This window comes from Pseudorca crassidens, chromosome 13 (assembly GCF_039906515.1).
Source record: "Pseudorca crassidens isolate mPseCra1 chromosome 13, mPseCra1.hap1, whole genome shotgun sequence".
Classification (NCBI taxonomy): Eukaryota; Metazoa; Chordata; class Mammalia; order Artiodactyla; family Delphinidae; genus Pseudorca; species Pseudorca crassidens.
The window spans coordinates 14,318,173-14,335,064 of record NC_090308.1 but is presented as its reverse complement, the minus strand read 5'-3'; the positions used below and the strand labels follow the sequence as shown (position 1 = coordinate 14,335,064).

General features: G+C 39.8%; 1 protein-coding gene across 1 annotated transcript in view; it reads left to right on the top strand.

The window, feature by feature from the left end:
• Positions 1-1,877: 1,877 nt before the first annotated feature.
• Positions 1,878-16,892, top strand: part of ESR1 (estrogen receptor 1) — a 395,464-nt gene continuing 380,449 nt past the window's right edge. Inside the window, exon 1 of the mRNA XM_067701750.1 lies at positions 1,878-2,180. The gene's annotated coding sequence lies outside the window, so the exon portion shown is untranslated. The remainder of the gene's footprint in view (positions 2,181-16,892) is intronic.

Below are 16,892 nucleotides of genomic sequence, written 5' to 3'. Positions count from 1 at the left end.
AGAAAGCACATATTAGAATACAAATGAATGTCAGTAATAGTCTTTGAAGGATGATTGACCTAATTTTTATTTTATCTGAATTGTATATTATACATTTAAATTTTCTAATGAGTAGAAAAGAATCCATAACCTTCAGAATTCACCGGATGTCCTATTTTGAGAAATGTTGCTCTAAATAATTTTCTTCTCTGTATTGAGGTGCACAGCTGATTTTAACAGGTGGCTAAATGCTATTTGAAAAGCATACCTCACCCATTCTGACAAATCAAATAACTATAGGATTTAATTAATTTCGAAAAAAATATTTTGCTTTCAAAATGTTTTAAGTGTTCAAAACATTTTAGTAAATAATTTACCTTTTGCCACAAGTCATAATAAAAATAATAAAAAGCTAATAAAACTGCCACAATGCATTAGTATACATGATGGGTTTTTTGGTAAGTGCATCTTGTTGAAATTCTATGTTTCTTAAGTCAAAATGAAATACTTTACATATTACCTAAAATATGTCCTGCTCTATGTGGAAATTAATCTCAGACAAATTTGCATATTCAAATTATTTTACAGGCTAACTTGCAAGTATAGAGATGATGGAAGACAATTAAGAGCCTTTATTTCTAAATGTTTTAAAGCATTGATTGTGAGAATTTTGATTTTCTCTCCTAAGCCAGTTTTGAGATGCATGGCTTGCCCTACAGATGTCAGCCTGCACTTGGAGATTCTAGAAAGCCCATGAGCAAGAGAGCCTCCTCTTCTTCAACCTCTCTTCCACCATTCTCACTTGCAGAAAAACCAGCCTTTCTTCGGACTTGAGCAGAAAAATCTAATATGTTCAAAAAAAATCCTTTAGAATACATACTACCCATGCAAATGAAACAAAACAGAACATGCCACAGACTCTTAAATGGCTGGAGGAAAGCCAGCTGTTCATGGGAAGATCAGGTGGCAGAGGAATGGCTTCAGAGTCAGAGAGAAGCTAACCTCTGCAGGATACTGAAGTCCAGAACCTAATTCATCAGTGACCAGACATGCAGAGTCCTTGAGTCAATGCTGAAAGAGAAAGATACGAAAACGCTCACCAAACAGGTGTCCCGACTCCTTAACTAATCTGGGATCAACAAAATTGATGTGCTGAATGAATCCTTGATTGTTATTATTTTTCCAACTCAGCATGCCTGTCTAGACTTCAAGCTTCATTAGTAGTGAAGAGAAAATCAGCTGGATTACATTAAAAAAATTTTCAGGCAGATTAACAGATGACTTACACCCTTGTGAGACGTCTACCTTGACCCGAGTGCTAAGATAGTTAGAAACAGGCCTCATGCGGAGAAAGAAAGGCCACCCCCTCCTCTCCTTTGTACGGGAGATGTTTCCACTCCTAGTCAAATGGTGGTGCTAGTTCTTTATTTTTGAGTTCCCACATTTCCTAATTTCATGGTCATAACAGCCTCCTGTCTACTGCCTCAGAACAGCTTTCACCAAAACTGAAAATAAAGGCTCCATGCTCAGAAGCTCCTTAACGGGCTTGAAAGGTTAATGTTCCTTTCCCTTGCCCCTTCTATAGCATAAGAAGACAGTCTTTCAGTGACATTCTTCTCCTCAAGTAGGTACTCCTATTTCTTCTTCTCAGTATATTTTTTTCTTTTTGTTATATGTGCTACTATTTACAAGCATGATGTAACTTTAGAGCTTCCCTCTCCTATGAAAAGATGTTCATTTTTCTCTTAATCCTCCAGGGATATTTTGCAAAGTTACTGGCAAGCATTTCTACGACGTTAAAATGTTAAATCTAAACTTGGTACAGTGAAAATTCACTTTTCGAATAATATTCAGCTGAGTCAGAGGGCAACCCGACTATCCTTTTCTTAGTACAGCACTGACAGGCTGTCTGCCTGTCCCAGATAACGCCTATTTATTTGATCCAGCTCTAGCTAGGAAGTTCTGGATTATTGGAATGCGGCAGAATCTCAAAAGTTATTAATTGGCCTGATCACGGACTAGCATGAACACGCTACCTGTTTTCTTAATCTTTGGTGCCGTAACTTATGTGCGTTTGAACTAAGCAATCTGAATAAGCCATTATTTGCTTCCTGGAGGCAGTCAAGTTTTCTGAAAAGCTACGCCATCTAGCAAAATCCAAAAGTCAGCCACCCTGTCCTTAAAGTGCCCTGTGATTTCAGGTAAGTTCTTTGGGGTCTTGCTGCCTCAGTTTGCTCCCCTGTAAAAAACTCCCGGCCGCTTTTTGCAGGGGACGGTGTGCACGTAGATGCCTCCCCACCGCAAGCAGAGTGCTGCTTGAGTCATGATGTGGCAGTCACAAAGGACAGGGCAGCCTACTTTCGTTTTGGTTAGAGGAATTGCCACACGTTTCAGGAAATGCACGTTGAGTTCTAAGTTTTGTGCTGTGTCAAGAGGGTAACCAGTTTTTGCTCTCCCAGACGTGCCCATAGAAGCCAACATGATTTTTTTTTTTATAACCTTAATGTAAGGATTGGGCTTTATCAGGACTTGTATCACGGCAATGATTCCTGTTCAAAGGTGCCAGATTTCTATTGGCTTTCTGGGCCAGATCTAATAGGTTTGCAGAGCAACTCCACGCACGAGGTTGCTGGGAAACTCATCTGGTTTTGAATGCAATGTATGTATCACATATATCATGTATATGGTGTATATTAATGTTGAGAGTGAACTTATGAAGATGAGGTAGAAGAAGTATTCGAGTTTTATCTTAACATGAACCGAGAGACAAAGGAAGGGAAATTAGGTGGGCACTTTTGAGATCTAGGCTTCAGACCCCATTTCTACTCCTTCCACCCCCTTCTTATTTCTCCAAAGCAAATGTTTCTCCAATTTTGTGAATATCCTACGAAGACTGCTCACTAGGCTTTAACACACGTGGCTATACTATTCCAGAGGTTAGATGTAATACCATACAGAGTGTTAGATTTTAAAGAAATTAGGAATAAAAATAATGTAATTATCAGAGATAACATGGAGGGGGAAAAAAGCAAAAATTTGAATATGAATATAAGGGTCATATTTCCTAGCAGGATATTTTTCTTAGAGATATTTGTTTTGTTTTATGGCAGGAAAATGATAAAGCTCAGGCATCTCAAACTTGCAGCAAGGACAAAGTGCAACAATTATCTTTCACTTCGGTTAACTCTATCTTTCATTCAGTTTAGGATGTAGAGCTAACTACCTCCTTCCTTCTTCCTAGCACCCACTCTAAACCTCTCTACAATATAAATATTTGCACCGCATGTCTGCTAAACATTTTTATGAGGTTTTCTATAGCTTCTCTGAGTATCTGTCTGTACTCATTGAGTCCAGTTGATCAGAACAACTGCTGGGGCTGAGGGCCTGGTAGTTAGGCTTCGGTTTGCCAGAAACAGAGAACAGCTCTGGTTTATGGTTGCAGATTGGCTGCAAAGATTAATAGGCAAGGATGAGAGTGACCCACCTCTGAACACACCATCCACAGTTTTGTAAAATATTCATAGCCATGTTTCACCCGTACTGGTTGAGAAGTGGTCCTGCCCATTACTATTACACCCTGCCCAGAGTGTAATAAAGTGCTAGTTTTCGATGCAGGTACTTAACAGGTGGCTTTTGAGGAAGGTGATGGTGAGGACGGTGAGCTTGCCTTCTGGGCAACATCTCAGTAGACTTCCTCTGGGTCATTCCCACTGGACCCCGACAAAACCTTGCACATCAATGAGTTTATGATTCTTTCTAAGGAGTGTCAAATTTTTTTCTTTCACAATCTGGAAGAGTCAGGATGCAGAGGCTTGCATTATCTATTCACCCCTAAAAATATCTTGCTGGAAAGCTTCTGCTCAGGTCTCCCCTAGCAGGAACTCTCTGGGGAGGATTCAGATACTCAGTAGTTCAATTCAAATCCACAGGAGACTGCTGGGTCCAAGCCATAGCTCCCATCACCTTCCAGTTGTGATACTTAACCTCTGCCCTCAAAGTTCTCATCTGCAAAGTAGGGATAATAAGAGTGGCCACTGGATATAATTGTGTGGAGTAAATGATGTTAAACCACTCAATGCGGTCCTCACGTGTTAGAAACTAAATATAATGAAGTCATTTTTATTCCAAGCCTAGTACAGTATCTGATAATAGATGTTGGAGGAATAAATGACCAGACCTCATGGTCAGCACCACAGACACTAGGAGTTTGCATCCATTGGACCATAACAGGGAACTTGACCTGAAAAAAAAGGCAACAAATGCAGCCAGCTGAGCATGCCACGGTTGCAATGCTGCTGCTTCTGTAATGAGCATAAAGTGTTGGAAGAGAAGGTGCAGAAACCCTTAATATCCTACCCTCCGTCATGACTTCTTTTCCTTTGTGACCCTAAGGATAGTCACATCCATTTGTGATAAGAAGAGTAGCAAAGAAAATGGGCAAATACTTGCTGAGACAAGTATGTATGAAACTTGGTACAAATGCTTCACATTCATTTTACTGTCCAAAGAAGTGTTTTGCTTGGTGGTTGGGCAAAACCTGAGTCTATGCACGTGTGGAGTTGTACCCTGACTTCTCATTCAGTGTGATGCCAAAGACCTGGGATGGTCTCTTCCTCACTGGCTGTATAACAAATACTTCATGCCCATGAGGTGGTAGGGACAGCAATTATATTGAATATTAACAATTCCCGTTTAGGGAGCTCTTGTTTTGTACAATGCTTTTTAAAGGCATGATCACATTTAATCCTCACTACAGCCTCAAGTGGTAAACAATAGTATGATTCCAATTTAGCAATTGAGGACACTAAGGCTTTGCAAAGTTAGGTAAAGTGTCCAATGGTAGATGGCTTTATAAATGACAGTTCTAAGACTTGAAGATAAGCTTCTCTGTTTCCCAAGCCCATGCTCTCAGTCATCATTTGACAAAATATTCATTTCTAAAGTTTTTGATCATTATGATCCTTGCCTTGGAGAAGCAAGTTGAGCATCTAGGGCTGACAAGAGATAATATCATACCCTCTCCAGGCCTTGGTATCTTCATCTATAAAAGGGGAATAATGATATCTGAGTTACAGAAGTTTTATGGCCATTCATGAGGATTAAATTAAATAATGGACGTAGAAGACCTTTATAAAAAGTTCAGTTTTATGAAATACAAGTTTTACATATGGAATGCATAAATAATGACTTAGTTACATGTCTAATCTTGTCACCATGTGAATGAGAGTGGCCCTGGTGTGGGGCTATGAAGTGGGTATGAGAGGTGGGTTGGTTTATGTTCCAAAGACCTGAGAGTGTGTGCAGTGGTGGAGGTGTGGGTGGAGAGTCTTGGCCTCCGGAGCATGTGGCAAAGCTTGTGAATAGGGTGGGCAGAAGGGGTGGGGCTTTGGCAGGATAGTGGCAGGTAGGCTGGGAGTCAGCCTGTTCCCTCTCTGAGTAATCCTCTCCCGGGGGCATCCCTGCAGTGTTCGGGATGCTCTCTGACTTCTCTGAGAAGACAAGTGGCTAGGAGCTGCCCTTGCCGTTCTGTTGTAAAAAACCACAAAGACTGGTTCAGCAGCACACCTGGAGCTTCATTTTCCTAACCTCGGCCTCCGGGAGCTTCAGCTGACTTCACTCTTTATAGCCATCCCCAACTCTCCATTCTTTGAGGTTTCCTGCTAAGAATGAATACAAATGGGGCACAGTCTTCCACCTCCTCTTTCTCGATGCCTTGAAGAAAACGCACAGCCCCTTGTGGGAACTCGCAGTCACCAGGGGGAAGAGACAGGCCCCAACAAAATGACAGCTTAGGGAAACTGACAAGTGTAAGACTTGCTAAGTCTGAGTAGTTACGGCTCCTGGTCTAGGTCCTTGCCCTTTGCTGGGATAGTAGATTGCCACTGGGGTTTTGGCATTTCTTTTTCCTCTGATTCCATCAAACTGTTCTCTTATCAGATAGCCAGCAGCTGAGCAAGCTCTCCAAACATACCTCTTCCTCTAGGTTGGTTCAGGAGCCCTTCAAGCACTTTCACAAATGGATAATCTGCATTTCTGAGACCCTTCCTCCCTCTGCTGTTCGTAGAAATCGTCTCAATGGGGTATTTCCTTTCAGAATTTCTTAAAAGATACAAAGAAATCTGCAAGTAATTTTGAGTTTATCTCACAGAAAACATTTGTCTTTTGTACGCTCATCTTTATTTACTATGGCCATCATCTGTCAGCGTTCATTTCCTTAAAACCATGTACAGTAAATAAAGACGGTCACATCACATCTGATAATCCATTTTAATATACTTCATTTTAAAACTATGTGACAAATACAGATACAAATTTCTTTCTGTTTTTTTTTTTTTTTGCTTATCTTTGTTTCTATAATTAACAAGTGGAACTGGTACCACTCAAGACAAAAGGACGTAGGTGGCTGCCTCTGTACCTTTTAGCAAGAAACACAAAACTCTTCCCCAAAGCCTTTTACCTCACCTCCAGGCTCCCCTTGCATCAAATTTTACTAAAGGATATTTAGAGATTAGAGTTACTCAGAATCCAATACAGTTCAACTTGATACACACTGTTAATTTTTTCCCTGATTTTATTTAAGGAATGAGCTGTGGTGTATTAAGGTCTGTCCAGAGTCTCTGCTCCCAACCAGACCGAGAGTGCCTCAAGTGCAATGATGGGCTTTGTGCCGGCTTCACTCTAGTGCTGTGGGAGGTCCTGAGATGTTCGGTACATAATTGTGTTCGAGAGAGCCTGACATATTCCTTGATCCTGAGGTACAATGTTGTATGATAGATCTCTAGAGCTTACTTAACTGAAACTTTATGTCTATTGATTAATAACTCCCATTTCCTCCTCTCTCCAGCCCCTGTAACCACCATGCCAGTCTTTTTTTTTTTTTTTTTTTTTTTTGCGGTACGCGGCCTCTCACTGTTGTGGCCTCTCCCGTTGCGGAGCACAGGCTCCGGACGCGCAGGCTCAGCGGCCATGGCTCACGGGCCCAGCCGCTCTGCGGCATGTGGGATCTTCCCGGACCGGGGCACGAACCCGCGTGCCCTGCATCGGCAGGCGGACTCTCAACCACTGCGCCACCAGGGAAGCCCCACCATGCCAGTCTTTGATGTTATGAATTTGACTATTTTAGATACGTCACATAAGCAGAATCACGCAGTACTTGTGTTTCTGTAACTGGCTTATTTCACTTCCTTTTGGTCCAACCATATTGCCACATATTGTAAAATTTACTCTTTTTTAAAGGCTGAATAGTATTCCATTGTATGTATATACCACATTTTCTTAATCCATTTATCTCTTGGTGGACTTTTAGGTTGTTTTCACGTTGAACAAACTATTTTGAATAGTGCTGCAATGAACATGGTTATGCTAATATCTCTTCCAGATCCTGGTTTCAATTCTTTTGGCTGTATACCCAGAAGTGAGATTGCTGGGTCATCTGGTAGTTTTATTTTAATTTTTAAGAACCTCCATACTGTTTTCTACAGCAGCTAAACCATTTTGCATTCCTCCCAACAGTGTGCAAGGGTTCTCCACATTCTCGCCAGTACTTGTCTTTTGTGTTTTTGATAATAGCCATCCTGACAGGTGTAAGTGATATTTCATTGTGGTTTTGAGTTGCATTTCTCTGATGATCAGTGATGATGAGTATTTTTTCATGTATCCACTGGCCATTTGTATGTCTTTGGAGAAATGTCTATTCAAGTTCTAAGTCCCTTAAAAAATTGGATTGTCTTTCTGATATTGAGTTGTATGAGCTCCTTACATATTTTGTAGATTAACTCTTTATCAGATATTCCGTTTGCAAATATTTTCTTCCATCCTATGGGTTGTCTTTTCACTCTGTTGATTATTTCCTGTGCAGATGCTTTTTAGTTTGATGCAGTTCCACTTGTTTATTTTGTTTTTGTTGCCTGTGCTTTTGGTGTCATATCCAATAAAATATTGGCAAGACCAATGTCATGCAACTTTCCCCCATTTTCTTCTAGGAGTTTTACAGTTTTAGGTCTTACAGTTAAGTCTTCAATCCATTTTGAGTCGATTTTTGTTACTAGGTAAGATAGCATCCAATGTCATTCTTTTCCATGTGGATATCCAGTTTTCCCAACACCATTTCTTGAAGAGCAATCATTTCCCCATTGTGTATTCCTGGCAACCTTGTTGAAGATCAATCAACTGTGTATGTGCTGATTTATTCAGGGCTCTCTATTCTATTCTGTTGGTCCATATGTTTGTCTTTATGCCAGTACAATACTGTTTTGATTACTGTAGCCTCATAATATTTTTTGAAACCAGAAAGTGTTATGTCTCCAGCTTTGTTTGAACAAGTCCAATTTTGAGGCTCCATTTCCCTCATCAGTTGAATGAAGGCATTGGACTAGGGGAGCCCTATGGTCTCTGTGGCCATGCTTTATGATTCTATAGTTCTTGCTTTCAGCAGTCTCCACTTAGAACAGTGAATTGAGATATTATATAAGCACAGTCAAACCCATGGGCATCTATGCTGGGAATAAAAGACATGTCATCATTCCATTGATTTAGGACTCTAACCAGAAAAAGAAGACTGATATCTCTTGCAGCTGTCTGAAGTGTTTTATGCTTATGAATCCAGTGATTTGAGGATAAAGGGAAGGGGTCAGATTGTGCTTTCTTTTTGCCTCTTTTTTTCCTTCTCTTCTAAGGGTAAATAAAAGGCAAGGATACCAATTAAAAGAAAAAACAAGAAAAGGCAACGACTTATTGGAGGTTGGGAGTTGGGGGGGGAAGCACACTAAATAATTTAATTTCAGTTACAATAAATCTCAAGTGATAATACTCCACTCCTGAGAATGCTCCCTGGTGGGCCATGCCTGGGCATCGTATTTTAAGTAGAAAAGTACAGGGACAGGGTGACATCATAACATTCAGCATGAAGAACACTGCTCACATTGGTTTGCTGGTGTATTCCTCCAGGTTACTTAGGCTTCACAAATCCAGCAAAGAGGTACTTCAAGTCTAGTTTGTGGAGGAAAATATTCATAGAAGAGTGTTGTTTTCTAGGAAACGCAAAAGCAGAAAGCAAAGGTCTCCTGCTTACTATAGCATTCATGTTGCATAAGCAATATTAATATGGTTGAGTATTCATCATTCAGAGCAGTTCACAAATTATTCATGTTCAGACTACACAGGGCCCTTGCTTCACACTCTTCTCACCATCTGGATTCTATCCATTTTACTCCTCCCTCAGCCCTTGGAATAGAAGCGAAATTTAAGTGGGCCAATTTTCTACTTGTTAGCAGCCATGGTAATGTGTCCAGTAGGGAAAGGGATTTATACTGTTAAAGTGAAGGAAGTTTTTGGATTGTTTAAGGCTTTAATTTGTTGACGGGATTTCTAGAATCCACTAACACCAATATTTGAGAATTGAGCACACTAGACAAGTTTGTAGGTTTACGAAAGTGTAGCTAACAAGGGCTGTATTTAAATTTCTTATCCAGCTCTTTAGTTCTAAATTTATTGCCAATTTTGTTTATCAGACTTATTCTCAGAGGAGTGGTATTTGCTGTGGCCACAAGGAAACATCTGTGAGCTTAAACCTTAGAGGCAGATAGCCAGTTAGAACATTTGGCATTTAAGGCTTAGATTGCAGAAGAGAAAAATTAATCAAGGCAACCCTTAAAACTATGGAGAAGGCAACTAAAACAAAATGTCTTATCACTGACAAACTGAAGTATTGAGTTCATGTTAATTAAGAAATGTCAGGATTTGTAATGAATCAACGAGGAGTGTCATATTATGGCAAGTTTGGAAGTTGATGTCAATCTCTATTGCCAGGATTTATGGAAGATTATATAACGGAATCCTGAGCTCTAAGAGATCAAAGGAAAATGCTGGCTTCTTCTTCATCCATTCTCTTCGGTCAAGCCTACCCAGCAAGAAGCCAAGTGGAGAGCTGAGCAGTTATCTGAAGTGGGCAGTAGAGACAGCCAAAACCAGATAAGGCCTAACCAGAAAGTCACCGTGGAGGGAGAATGTGGACTGAAAATAGACGGGAAGGGGGTAAAATGTCAAACAGCTTGGTCAGTGTCCACAGTCCACATTCACTGGATGACAGCCAATTCCTGGCTGCATGCAATTATTTAGAATGAGTCTGAAAGACTGGAGTTAAAAAAAAAAAGACGAGTTCATTACCAAGGTTGTTGTACGTTTATGCGAAATTTCTCTGTATCTGTATTTACTATCTGGGATGTCGAATTCTGAGTATTTCCAGGGATTTCACTATTTTAGATTAGTATGTTGAGGTGATTGAGGAAGCCCATATAATCTATGGTCTTACATGGAGAAAGAATTTTAGATTAATTGAATGTTATATTTAATTAAACTTTCCCCCCTACAGCATGGGCTTATGAATTTTCCATTGAAAACTCTGATTCTCTCTTACCTTTACCATTTCCTCATGTGGCAATTTCTGTATGCCCTGGATATTAGTAGAACATATCAAGGAATTGTACAAGCCCACTGGAATAGGATTTGCATTACCGTTGGTTAAAACATAAAAAATAAAACTACCAAAGTCTCAGATCAATGTGTTTTTTTTCCTTCTATTTGATATGAAAACCATAAACTCCTTACTCTGAGCAGATGTTTCCTAGACCTAAAATATAGTTATCAGTCCTTGGCCCCTGTAAATCTGTCATTGTGTACCTGCTAATCCTGAAGCCTCCTTAATTCAATGTTAAACTTTCCATTCGTTGTTTTTTTATTGAGGAAAAGTTCATAAATTAGGTTCCCTGCTGCTTGGAACTAAGAAAAAACACAGCCAGGCTAGTATTACAGAGAGAAAAACAAAGTTAAGAAGTTAAACAAGTATTTTTTTCACTCTGTCATGTCTTGTACACTGAAAGCCATTATGTATAGCATTTTAAAAACAAAAAAATAACCCCAGGGCCTTTTTTCAATAGCTCAGGTTGATGTTTGAAATTCACAGTGAAAACTGCCCACGGAATACTCTCGAAGTACTCCAAGGGAGTCAACTGGAATATCTTATAATAAAGTAAAAATTCAAGAAGAATTTTGCATGCAAGTAAGGATTAAGGAAGTCATTTTATAAGGAATAGGATAAAAGTGTGTATTAAGTGTCATTGCTAAATTTCTCGCTTGCTCTGGGTAGTGACTGCTTTTCCCATCATAGAGCAATGTCTGAATCTCTGTTGTAAACCCATACAACACAGCCACAGCAGATGCAGCTCTGCGGCTGAACTCATGTTTGGAGATACTGTGGGCCAGGACTTTTTGCTCTAATGGCAAAATTGATCTACAGAAATGGAACTCATTCTATGGACCTGAGTTGATATAGTGGATGGTGTACTTAAAACATCCTCTGTATACACTGTGTGGTCGAAGTTTCTTTACATGTTATCAGGGATGTTAATGAATGTATCTACAATGCTCAGTAGTCCACTTTACATACAGAAAGCCCAAACTTTTTTTTTTAAAAAAGATCTTTTATTTCATTCTTTTTCCCCTCAGGGCTTTACCATAGCTGCTAGGAAGTAAAAACATTTCCTGATTTGATTTTCACAACCTCCTTCTTCTTTTGCCAGTTGTATGGTACTAATAAGAAGCAAAATATGTGTGTGTGTGTGTGTGTGTTTAAATTTTTATTGAAGTATAGTTGATTTACAGTGTTGTGCTAGTTTCAGGTGTACAGCAAGGTGATTCAGTTATGTGTGTATATATATATATATATTCTAACATATATATGTATATATATATGTATATATTCTTTTCAGATTCTTTTCCCTTATAGGTTATTACAAAATACTGAATATTCCCTGTGCCGTAGAGTAGGTCCTTACTGGTTATCGATTTTATATATAGTGGTAAATATGATAACCCCAAACTCCTAATTTATCCCTCACCCCTTTCGCCTTTGGTAACCATAAGTTTGTTTTCCATGTCTGTGTGTCTAATGTGTGTTTAATTTAACTCAAAAATAGGAGAACATCTTCAGAGTATAGACTTTGTATTTTCAATTACCTACCTAAAAATAGAGGCAAGATTCTTACATTCTCAGTCACTGAGAAACCTTTCTGTTGAATTGAATTATTGGAAGTGGCAAGTGGAAGGTTCTTAAGGAAAAAAAAAAGCTGATTAGGTGAACAAGTCACCATTTCACTTTATTTGTAATCACCAAGTAATCACATTGTTTTTTATTTAAAATTTAAAAGAAAAAATAACTGACTTTCAAGTCCACTTCTCATTTTCCCCGTGGAACATTTCTAAACTAGTTAGCAAACCTCTTGAAAAGCCATGCATATATTTACAATGAAAGTACAAATTGTCACCATTGCCTAGAAGCCAATTTGAGAGGCTATTTATTTAGCAGTTTGTGAATCCAGTACCAGCATGTGATATAAAAGATTAAAAGCCCCTCTGGTTTGTAAATACCACGCTATCATTCAAAATGTTCCAAAGCACAGGAAGTCTGAGTCAGCTGAGTAATACTGGAAGGTTGATTTTTATGTAACCTGCCCAGATTACAAGGCAGGGCTGGGGTATGGGACCCAGGTCTGTCTGCCAATCAGCTAGAGATGCTAGTGGGTTAAACCTGATTTCTCTAAGGATCAAACCGACATATATTGCTTAGTGGGTCACTTCCTCATTGTAGAACTGGCCTCTTTTTTTTTTTTTTTTTCCTGTATGCGGGCCTCTCACTGTTGTGGCCTCTCCCGTTGCGGAGCACAGGCTCAGGACGCGCAGGCTCAGCGGCCATGGCTCACGGGCCCAGCCGCTCCGCGGCATGTGGGATCTTCCCGGACCGGGGCACGAACCCGCGTCCCCTGCATCGGCAGGCGGACTCTCAACCACTGCGCCACCAGGGAAGCCCGAACTGGCCTCTTTTAGGGAAGTAGTTCAGGAAAATTTTCCGTTGGACCTTGTCTACCCTGCTGTATAGGAAATGAAGGTTTCTAGGTGAAGCCTTTACTTCGTGACTAACCAAAATGTTAATGTCACCAATGCCAGGCTTGGCCACCGTCCTCAAGAGTGCAGTGGGACTGGTCGGGCCAGTCTTCCAAGGGAGGGTGGGGCTGTGCTATTGTTCCTGGGTCCACGGAACCTGCAGAGCCTTGTCTGCAAGGGCCTGGCTGACTGCTGGCTGATTAGAAGCCCCGCGAAACCTCCTCTGGCTTAGGAATTTTAAACAGCTATCGTTCTAATCCTTGTATTAAGAGTCTGAGCAGCTGTGAAGGAATTCTCATGTGAATCATAGAACTGGGAACAGGGTGAACTGCCGGAGCTTCTTACTTTCAAGGAGACAGTGCCCGTAGCTATTTGCCAGCTCAGAGCAGAGAGCTAGTTTGGAGAACAAGGAGATAGACAATGAAGAGGAAGGAAGGAAAAGGTTTTTAATCAAAAAATGAGTCCTCTACTCACCTGGGGCTGAAGAAAGTAGAGCCAGGACAAACCACTGGGAGTTTGCGTCCTGCACAGTTTTTAAGATGCTATTCCTTTCCTCAACTTTTGTGTTTCTACATGCTTGTCGGTCTCTGAGTGGGCTTGAATTTTTCTTCGCACTTTGAGGTCCCGGATCAGAAGCTGATTATCCTGAAAAGGTCTGAGGTTGTGCCGTTGCCGGGACTTTGAAAGAGGTCTGAACAAAATCACTGGGATTTCAGATGCCATGGAACCTGGGGCTTTTTGTGCATTTATCTTGTGTCACTTGGGTAATAACACCAAAATCATTCCCTCCCCCCATTTTTTATTTATAAACAACACAGAATATCCGTGTTTCTCCCACTCCCAAAGCTCTAGGTTTTAGTAAATGTTGGTCTTAAGTATCAGTAGAAAGAATCTAAGGGCTAAAGAATAAAATACGTAAAATATGTTAGTAGGTTAGTGTAGTACCCACACGTGGGGTTGCCCGCCACCATCGCTTCTTTCTTTTTTTAAAGATCCAGCTCTTCTGTTGAAATAACCAATTCTTTAAAGTCCTGTTTCTTTTATGATCTACTTTGCTCATCCCTGGAGTCAGTCAGTCAAGTAAGTAATATAATGACAGGAATACTACTTCTCCCTGTACTGATCGCATTTTCTGCCGGCCATGGTGCTTTGCACCTTGCAGTGAATAGCTCACTTAGTCGTTACAACATCTCTAGGAGTGGGTATCATTATACCCACTTTCTAGGGAGGTAAACCAAGGCTCAGAGAAATCAAGTAAATTGCTGAGGGTCATCCAGTTGGTAAATGGTATAACAAGACTTGAACTTAGAACAGTAACTCAAGAGCTTGGCCACTGTAAATATGGGTTTTCAGGTTATGTTTGCAGGCAAAGTGCTTAGGTATTGAAGGAAATACAGAAACAGTATTAAGAGTCTGAGCAGAGAGAATCTTATAATCCACTGAAATGAGGAGCTCAAATTTCCACTGTGAAATATTTGTGTCCCTTTTGCCTGGAACAAATTCCTATGATTTCCTTTTTTACTGTTTGGAGCTCATCCACTCAAGTCAAGAACTCTGAGTGTAAGCCTTTACCAGCTTTGGGTGGTGACTTTTCTATTTTTCATCATCCTAGGAGTACACTGTCTAGCCTGTAAATGAACTTAATGGAGTTGACCGATTATATCTGGATCAATTTAACTTAGCAAAAAGGCAACAGGCAAAGGTTAATTGACCAGTATCCTCATTTACCAAATTCAATTCCCATTCTGACTTCTCTCTCTCTAGTGAAAATGTGACATCAGATTTGATTTCTGGAGAGGTGAAGGGGTCTTTGATCAGTACCGGAGCCATCCCATCAGGTTTGCTATGCTAATTGAGTTTGAAATAGATTAATGGTAAACATTATTTTGGGGTTTGCTATGCTGATTGAGTTTGAAATAGATTAATGGTAAACATTATTTTGGGGTCCCCTGGGCACATATGAACTGAAGATGGCAAGAGATGACTCAGGTGGATGTAGAAGGACTAGCAGAGGGAAAAATAATCCACAAAATCGGTAAATCACACATGAATAACCAAGAACTGAATACAATACAACAATATGTGTTCATTTCCACTATTGAATAAGTTACCATTATGCTCTCTTCACTCTCCATTTGCATCAGATTACTTCTCTGCTGTATTTCTGTTCTTACTGGTACCTATTTGCTGTGATTTCTCCTAGTTTTGACTCTATCTTTTGGCTTTAATCTTGTCTCTAAGTACATTGCAGCCCAGTAAATATACTCTAGTATTGTTTAGTGTAACTCCTGCCTTTAGGCCAGGTACCATGAGAAGGCGCTTCTCTTATTAATTTATCTGTTTGGATATGTGCTAACGGGAGCCCTAATGCACACTTTGATTATGGTTCGTTGAGTCTAAAAGATTCAGTTTGGTTCAATTCGATTTATTTTGGCCTGTCTACGTAACAGTGCTACACAGCTAATTATAGTAGTTTTCTGTTCATATCGTTGACCTGACACATAGTAGCAAATCAGATGGATCAGAATTTTCTATCCAGTCTGAAGGTATATGTATACAGCAACAATATATTCTCATAAGAAGTAAAAATCTTTGTCATCTGGAAGTCTGGGTTCCATGATGCCTAAGAGAGCTAGACACCAGGAGCTAGAATCAGCTGAGGACATGCACGCATACATCCATGTCCACATTTTCTTCCCATTACAACATGTAGCCACTGTTTGGGCACCTATTTAAGTAATAATGTTAAGTAATAATGTTACTGACCATCGAAGTGTAAATATTTTGGTACTAGTTGAGTACTAGTTGAGTACTAGTTTATACTAGTTGAGTATAAAAACTTTTCAGAATAGTTTTGTGAACTTTACTCAGCACAAGCATGCCGAACACATTTCTTCCAATTGCTTTGGCAACAGGAGACATTGGCTAGTTTTAAAGAAAACCACCCATGTTGATTTTAAAGAAATCCACCCATGTTTTTGTTGATCTTCCTTCAATCCCACTGGACTGTGGGAACAAGATGTAGCTGGGAATCCTTGTCAACCAGGAAACCAGAGTCCTTTCAAGGGATGGGTAGGAAGGCAGGTGAGGGGGGAGAAGCATGTTTTAGAGGGGTGATATTTATCTTGTTGGCCTGTTAGGGAAGATTTTCTGGGATAAGAACAAGGCTTATTGATTATCCTTCCTGTGCCATGAAACCTCACCAGCTCACTTCACTGCAGGCTTGTTTGTCCTCTTAACACCAGTGCCTTTGCCTTGCATTTCAGCTGAAATCCTTTCTACCCAGGAGGAAAACCAACAGAGAAAACAGAGGAGGTGTTTCCAGTTTTGAGAGCTCAGATCAAACTAGAGATATCTGCTCTAACTGGAAATCTGGAGAAATAAATTATGAACCTTGTTCACTAGAGGTAATATAAAAAACAGCTTTGCTGGTTTTCATAGGAAGACTTTCTGTGTAGCCTCTCTGAAAACTGGCTACCTGAGCAATTCATCCTTGAAATTTGAGGATGTGTAGTATCCAAGGTTTAGGTGATATTGGAGGAACACGTTGTTAATCTAGGGGATGCTGGACTTTGACTTTTGTCTAGGTGATGTAGACACAGGTTAGACTGCTGAACGCTTTGACACTACTTTCTAATGTTGAAGAGCATTGGAGGAAGGTTATGCTTCTGAACGTTGAATTATATTGAAGTACCGTTTTTCATTTTTAAATCAACTCATCACCTTTCTTTGCTTCCATTTAAAAATAGTTGTTGTGTTTTGCATATTTTATATAGAATGCATGTTAATTTGAACATTCTTTGAAAAGAGAAAAGAATAAAGATGTAAATAAAAATCACCTACTCACCAGCCATAGATAATCACTAACAATATTTTAATACATTTTCTTGTAGTCTTTGCTTAGTATTTATTATGTGTATATGTATATATATTTATTTGCATATTTGTATATTATATAAAAAATTAAAAATTCCCAC